Source organism: Protopterus annectens, chromosome 2.part0, assembly GCF_019279795.1.
Source record: "Protopterus annectens isolate FY-2018-M chromosome 2.part0, PAN1.0, whole genome shotgun sequence".
Classification (NCBI taxonomy): Eukaryota; Metazoa; Chordata; order Ceratodontiformes; family Protopteridae; genus Protopterus; species Protopterus annectens.
The window spans coordinates 1,454,834,470-1,454,842,762 of NC_056728.1; the positions used below are offsets into that span (position 1 = coordinate 1,454,834,470).

The 8,293-nt window shown below is 38.1% G+C and overlaps 1 non-coding gene across 1 annotated transcript; it reads right to left on the reverse strand.

Annotated features, from left to right (window-relative positions):
• Positions 1 to 7,644: 7,644 nt before the first annotated feature.
• TRNAN-GUU lies at positions 7,645 to 7,718 on the reverse strand. Its single transcript has one exon. It is a non-coding gene; the product is annotated as a tRNA-Asn (tRNA).
• Positions 7,719 to 8,293: the final 575 nt, after the last annotated feature.

Genomic DNA, 8,293 nt, shown 5'->3' on the forward strand with positions numbered 1-8,293 from the left:
AATAATACTAGTTAATGATTCTAAATGTTGCAGACAGTATGCATGGGAATAACATTTCAAAATACAAGATCTACATTACGGTCTATATTATATGTTCAAAGTCTGAAAACTTCAAATTTCATATGATCGAGTCCATATGAGCAAAGTTTTCAAACTTCGATTGTACGATATAAACAAACAAAAAATAAAAAAAACTAGCTGAACGCTTGCCCCCCTGCACCCCTCACACCCCCGCTATTTAAATATACCAACTCCGAGATCGCACTATATTGAAGTGAAGGGAAATATTCTCTACAGTGATCTCCATTGTAATGTTCGATGTTTGAAAACTTTTCTCATATGATGTCGATCATATGAGATTCAAAGTTTTCAAACTTTGAACTTACGATATAAACCCTACATCACTAATTCTTTATAAAAATAGCTGGAGTCACATGTATATTTTTGTGTTCCATGCACATAAAAGATAACTGTATACAAAAAAAAAGCTCTCTCTCTATATGAATGTGTGTATGTGTGTGTGTGTGTGTGTGTGTGTGTGTGTGTGTGTGTGTGTGTGTGTGTGTGTGTGTGTGTGTGTCTGTGTAAGCACGTGTATATCTAGATAGACAAATAGTTATACATTAGGAAGAAAAGAAGGTAGATCTAGAACCAATAAATGCCTCTAGGATGCAAGATGATATGTACAAGTAGCATGTAAAATATTTATCAGGAATCAGTTTTAAGCTTGCTTCATGAGAGCTTTTTATCATTTCAGTTTTTTAAGGATTTTAAACTGTGACAAACAAGTTAAACACTCTCACTGGCTATTGAATGGTATAATAAATAAAACAATATACTGTTGCAGTAACTGGGATGTGTATATGTTTATGGTAAAAGGCTCTAGGCCTTTTATTTAATACCATTCAATTTCAGAATGTATTGAAGACTGCAAGAAGCATGGCATATAAATTACAAGTGACAGATGTGAGACTCGAGAATTATCTTTTTACAGTAAGCACATCACTTGTGAAACATAGCTCATAATGTGAAAATTAAATGCAATGCATATTTTGCCCTGATACCTACAATACATACAAAAATGATTAAATAAATAGTGTTTGTCTATGAATTGTTACTTATACAGGAGACCGAGACCTGGGCTGTGGTTTGTTTAGTCAAAGCACACATTTCTGAGTCTTATCTCTATGAGTAGTTTTGTTAAATAATGGTTTCCTGGTTTCATAGGGCAAACCAGTGCTTGATAGAAAGTGTAGTTTGCTTGTGTATTACGTGTACCCTAAACAATTCATCTTGTGATAAGATTGCTTTCTGGGCAACGTTTTCTTGTCTGTGACATGTGAGTAATGTATCTGTGTATATTACTAGGAGACTGTCAGCTACAACAAGGACATCAGTCTTATGGGGTATGTCAGAGGTTTGCTGTTACAAACACATATATTCTTTTCTGGAAGTAGTACTATTGTTTTTTCTGATTAAACTAACTTTAGAACGTTTAGGAAGCATGAGTTAGCAATTATGTCCACAGTTAATGAAAGGATACCTTCATTTGATTCAAATACATAAAACCAAGAACTGAGCTTCTTGTTACATTATGTAAAAATAAAGATGCATATACCTGTAGAACAAAATTTACATTCCTAAGAACTGAAGAGCTCGCACTCTTAAGGTCCAAAGAACTTCATAAAGAACACTATATTTTCAGCTACTAGTATTGTTTGAATAAGGATGGTGGAATAATTATGCTAGCTGATTCGGTCTGAGCCAGCTGGTGAACTTTGTATTTGAAGGGCATAGTTGGCTAATGGTCTCCTTCTACCACTACATATAATTAGGCTTAAGAAAGGACTGCTGTGGACAGATGCGCTACTGGGATATGTTTGGAAGTGCAATACTCTGTGTCTGCCCTTACAGACTGGAGAAACCAAAAACCACCAGCAGCACCTAAGTATGCCATGATGCTAGAATAGTTTGTACTAATTATAATACAAGAGCAGAGCAAGCATGTTTGTTGTGTGTGTCTTTTAAGAGAAGGTTCTGGGATATGCAGGAGCAAATAATTTAATTTAGCTCAAAAGTGAACGTGTCATCCTGATTTGCATCCTCTTGATATGATGAAGCTTGTTGTTCTCAATCATTTTATTAAGGAAAACTTTATTTAATGGCATATATCTAGGACAACTTTTCTTATGGTATACATGACAGGGCTATGATTTAGTCTTTGTAAGTCTTTAAAGAATATTCTAAGGTCTTGCTGCAGTTAATTAAGGATATTCAAAAAATCTGGATGTGAGGAATGATGACTAGTAAGAAAACAATGCAGTGTCTCCACTCTGTGGCACATTTGAATTTTTAAGTTGCTTTAGGATTTATGTTATTACTGTTTAAAATGTACAATGGAAATTCATTATACAAGCTTCACCTCAAGCACTCAGGTCAAAATTCCTTCACCTTTTGTGCATCATACTTAGGTTCATAGGTTCATAGGTGTGTACTAGGCTAATGGCCCTGGAGCCTTTATAAGCCTAGCCCGTTGGATTAACCTGGCATCATGCCACCCGACCTTAGTTCCCAGTGCCTCTGTCAAGTAGAGCCACTGGAGTGATCCTCAGGGTGAATTTCCCATCCACTCATCAAGATTTCTCTTGACCAGGTCCAGTGAAGTGCTCTGTTTGACATGTATGGGAAGTCTATTCCATAACATGGGCAGTCTTTGGGTTATGAACCTGTCCCTCCAGCACGTTCTGTTGATTGTGGTAATGAGGTTGAGGTCTCTGGAGCGTGTGATGTGGAGGGATTGGGATTTCTTTAGAGGTAGCATTTCTAACAAAGCTGGGTCACACATGGCTTTGTAAGTCAAGCAGAGATTGCCTCTAAGTAGGCGATATGAGACCGAGAATAGTTGGAGTTTTTTAGTCTGTCCATGTAGGACAAGTGTTTAAGGCCTAGATTCCTCTTTGTGAGGAACTTTTGCAGCCTCTCCAGTTGTTGCAGGTGTCTAGTGAGGTACATGCCAAATGGGGCATTATACTTGATGATTGGCCTAATGAGGGAAGAGTAGAGGGAGACAATGGACTCTTTCTTCCTGGATGCAAAACCCTTAGCAATGAGATGTGCCACATAGAAGGACTTTCTGACCCCAGTGGCAATGTGGTGGTCGAAAGAGAGTTTGCTGTCAACCTGTGTTCCCAGATCTCTTATAATGTATTCTGAGTTCAGTGGACTACTGTCAATGTGGTAAATCATGGGAACCGGGTTTTTCCCAAAGGGGATGATGACACATTTTTTGGCATTGAGCCAAAGGCCATGGTTCTGACACCAGTCATTGGTCTCAGTGACGCCTTTCTGTAGGATGTCAACATCACTTGGGGAGTTAATAATAGCTCCCAACTTGCAATCGTCTGCGAACTTTGTCTGCCAGAGTCCCTTCATGTCCGGCTGGACTTCAGAGAAGTAGATACCAAACAAGAGATGACCCAGGACTGAACCCTGTGGGATTCCACTCGTGACTGGTTGGCAGTCTGACTTGTTGTCAGCTACTTTCACACTGTGGGTTCTATCTGTGAGCAAGTTTGCAACCCACCTAGTGATATAGGGGTTGATGTATAGCTTACTGAGTTTTTCTATGATTTCTGAGTGGGGAATGGTATCAAAGGCCTTGGCCAGGTCAAGGTAGGCTGTGTGAACCACCTTGCCTTCATCCACAGCTCTGGTGACTGACTCGAAGAAGTTGACCAAGCTGAGCAGGCATGATCTATCCTTCACAAAAACCAAACTGTGGGGGATCCAGAGTTTGGAGATTCCCTATATCCTTGTTTATTAGGTCCATGATGATGCTTTCCATAGGTTTGCATATAAGACTCATTAGGCTATTGGGGCAATAGTTCCCAGGGTGTGTAGTTACTCCTCCTTTGTGGAGAGGGATGACTGTAGCAGTGCACCATTCTGTATGGACAAAGCCTAAGGTGGGGCTGTAATTGAACAGGGCACACAGGTGAGGTGCCAGTTCACTCTGTAGGTCATGTAGAACACAGCCAGGGATATTGCCCATAGAAGCTGTATTCTTGGCCTTGGACAGTGCTGTTTTAACCTGTGCAGCAGTAATACTGGGTGCCTGGCACTCTACTGTTAATGTGACAGGTCATTTGAGAGGGGAGAGAGGGGTAAAGTTGCACTGAATCTGTCGGCCAGTAGATTGGCAATATCTATTGGCTCAGTATAGGTGGTACCATTGGGCAGTAGCTCAGAGCAAATCTGAGTACTGCCATGGAGATTCATTATATAACTATAGAAGGCCTTGTAGTTGTCTTTACTATCTGCCGCAATTCTGTTTTCATAGCTAGCTTTAGAGGATTTGATGAGGGATCTCAACTTTTTGTTGAGGCTGATAAGAGAGTTTTTCCAGTCTTGGGACTTCACCTTATTCCAGATCAGTTTCTTCCTTGTGTTGTAGAGTTTGTTTATGGCAGGGAGGGGACCACCAGATTGGCTTCCTATTTTTGGAGGAGAGTGTCTTGGTTCTATTGGGTATGGCGAGATCCATGCATTTGTGTATGTGTTCGTACAGTGCATTGGTGTATGATTCGGCGGTCATGCAACAATTATCCATTTGCATGGGTGGTTTACCACACAAGCTGGAGTCATTATTTCAATAACTTTGATAAACCCCTCAAGATTCTTATGTTTCACTCAGTAAAATAATTTTTTCACTCAAGACACTCATTAATTTACAAATGCTTGATTCTTTGAAAGACAGCTTTATTTTAAAGCAGTAGGTCACATGTTGAGGCTTTAGCGCAATTGTTTTATTTGATTTTCTTCAGATGCATTCAATGCCATGAAAACTTTTAGGCTTATGTATCTTTTCTTTTTCAGCATTTTATTTTTGAACATTTTATGTTGTTTTAAAATCCATTTCTGGGACATTACTCTTTACTTTCTCTTTAATTTCTATTGCCATAAGCCTAGCCATTGGCTTGAAAATAACAATGAAGTTAGCTGTAAAAGAATGGTATGGGGTGAGCAAAGAGAGTGTGCCAAGGAACTGTATTTTGTCTGAAAGGCTATAAAAGGCTATAGGTGGATGAAGGTGAAATGTAGGAATATCAGGTCTTATTTGTTAGAATCCATTTCAAGTTTCCAAATATATATGGGTAAGGCAACAGCAGTAAGGCCTAACATTACCAAAGTAATAATGTGAGTAATAATAAATATTAAGAAAGTAGTAAGGTAGTAACCTCTCTATAATAAGAATGAAATTTGCCTAAATAGTTAGAAATGGTTTGCCTTATCTCTATTTGTTTAGATGCTTTCTATGAGCAAGGGTTGCATCAATTTGTTTATTTTAGTGCATTCGGTAGTTACTGCTCATATTAAAATGTCAGCAAAATGTTTGCAAAAAGTTACTAAATTAGCTGTTCCACCGGTGTGATGAAGTTGCCATTGGGGCTACAGCTCATGGAAAAAACAGGGACTCCATCACTATGACAAGCATTAATAGTGCAACAGGCAAAATTATGTACACCTTGCCTGCATTCATATCATTGTCTGCTAAGTGTGTTGGGTGGAGATGCAACTATGCATAGGGCATAAGAATAAAATATCTGAACTGCCCAAAAATGACAGCTTGTCTTGACCTGACTCTGTTCCAAACTGATAATGTGTCTATGGCTAGAGAGTGGAGCAAGAAATGAGTTAAAAGGAAATCTCAAGGCCTTGACTGGACCAGAGAGAGAGAGGGAGACAGAGTGAAAAAATTGCACTAGGCAGACTGGAATAAGAAAGAAGACAGCAAGTAACTCTATGACTACTGTGCAATTAGTGTTGCTGAGTGATTTTGGAGCTGAGAAGTGGTACACACAAGTAATAATGCCTTCTAGGGTGAGTGTAAATGTGTAATTAACACCCACCCAGGGGTGTTATGAGACCTGACACCACAGGCGGAGGTCCTGTACAACCCCTGGAAGGGTGTTAATTACACATTAACACACACCGTGGAGGGCATTATTGTGTTTAGAGAATGGTCACAATGTAAAATTGCTGTTTTTTTTACTTATTTTAAGTACTATATTATTTTTTTATATTTGTTTTTTATGTAAAATAGTACCTCCATCTAATATTTCAAATGTGCTATAGTATATGTTAATGGTGTTGAAGGAAGCATTTTACATCCAAAATGTAACCCTTAAAAACATATCCAAGCATTTACTTTATTTTTTGGTCCCTTACTCCAAAAACATTTGGTTTGTTGCATGTCATTGGAGACTGAAATTACTAAATAATGGCATACATCTGAGTTTCAGACTATTATTTTCTTCAGAAAATTAATACTAACACAAATCCTTTTAATTAAGCAAGTTTGTAATTTTATAAGAGCAGTAATTAAAGTCTGTTCCCTCTTTAGTTAGGTTTTATCCAGATTTCTTCAGCTGAAAGGTCCAGAGGAATGCAAATGTCATTATTATCACCCTCACTCAGTCTCTCACATACACCTCTGTTTCAGAAAAGGTATGCTAACACAAATCCTAATAATCAAGTAAAATATGTTCCTATTTTGAGCCTTTGACCCCATTTATTTTAAATTTATCCAGATATATTGAGCTAAGAGTTAACAGAGCATACCTTTCAACTGTTCAGATTTTTGCAGAATGTCCAGATTTCTGGCTCGTATGTTTGGTCCCATCCTCATAAAATCTGTAGTTTTCTGGCAAATCACTGGGGAATGAAGTCATTAAATAATGACAGACGTTTGAGTTTCAGACTTCATTTCCTTCAGATAATTAATGTGAATGGAAACCCTGTTGTTCTAGCAACTTTCTAAGTTTATAAGAGCAATATGTAAAATCTGCCATTATTTTTGGTCGTTTGTCCCTTGTTATTTGTGACTTTGTCCAGATTTCTTGTGCCGAGAGGTTGAGAGCTATGCTCAAGAGGCACACAAACCTTTTAACTGATGTTGTTGCTGCCAGGGATCACTGTCACTCTTCACACACACACACACACACACACACACACACACACACACACACACACACACACACACACACACACTGCTCCATTTTCATGCATGCATTCACTCACATATGCAGACAGAAACAATCACACATGCACACACACAAACACACTTTCGATTTCAGTTATTTTATGCTCACTAAACATCAAAAGTGCTCCGTAGCAAGTGTAAAATAATGGTGGCTGTTAGGACTTGATATGCTGTGCCATGAAGTGTCAATTTTTTTTTTTAAAAGGGCATTACTTGTGCATCAGAACCTGCTGGAGAAGAATGTTTCAGTCTCCAGTGTGCTGGTATACAATTTGTCCATTCTCTAAAGGAGAATAGATGCGACAAGCAGGATGACTAGGTATATGGAGTAGATAGTGCCAAGTAGGGTGGAATATACATTATGATTAAAAAGACAGAGCTAATGGAGCATTACGACTACATCCTTCAAGTGCACACTGCAGGTCTTGTGCCAAACACAAAGCTTTCTACTGCATATAGGTTCATAGATTAGTACTAAGCTAACTGCCCTTGCAAGCCATTTTAAGCCTAGTCAATTATCCCTTGTGAGACTCAAACCTTGCACCCTGTGTTTGTAAGGCAAATACCTTAACCATTAGGCCACCCTCCCACCCAAGATGCAGCATCCCTGAGTGGGCTTGAACCACCAACCTTTCGGTTAACAGCTGAATGCGCTAACCAATTGTGCCACAGAGACTGGTTGTATTTGTTTCAAGCTATTTTTTTGTTTTTGTTTTCATGAATGAACTATTTAAGAAAATTGTCATTCCAGACATTTAGCATGAGTATATGACAAGCAATAATTTTCTTACTTCTTTTGATGGATCACAATTGTGATTTTTTTTCTAGTTTATATTAATTTGCAATTTAAATAAAAATGATTATCACAGTTTCTAGACTGATATCAGGACTTTCCAAAGTAATAATAAGAACAGCACAAATCATAGACATCTGAGTTATTGTTGCACATCAGTTTTCAGTAGGAAAAATGTATTCTGTTTTAAGTGAAAATGCATGTTTGAGACTCCATGTAAAATTTTCAAAATACATATATTTTCCTGTGAGGCAAAGCTCTATTTCCCCCATGTGTGCCACTATCTTTCGAGATCCCTTGAATATTATATTCAACATAAAGGTATTTATATCTTATAGGACTAGAAACTCCCCGCATTTTAACAATTATCTCCTAAGATCTAAATTCAGATCTCATGTCAAAAGAAATTCACAGGCACTTAATCTGTTCAATGCATTGAACTATTTTTATGCTCTGTC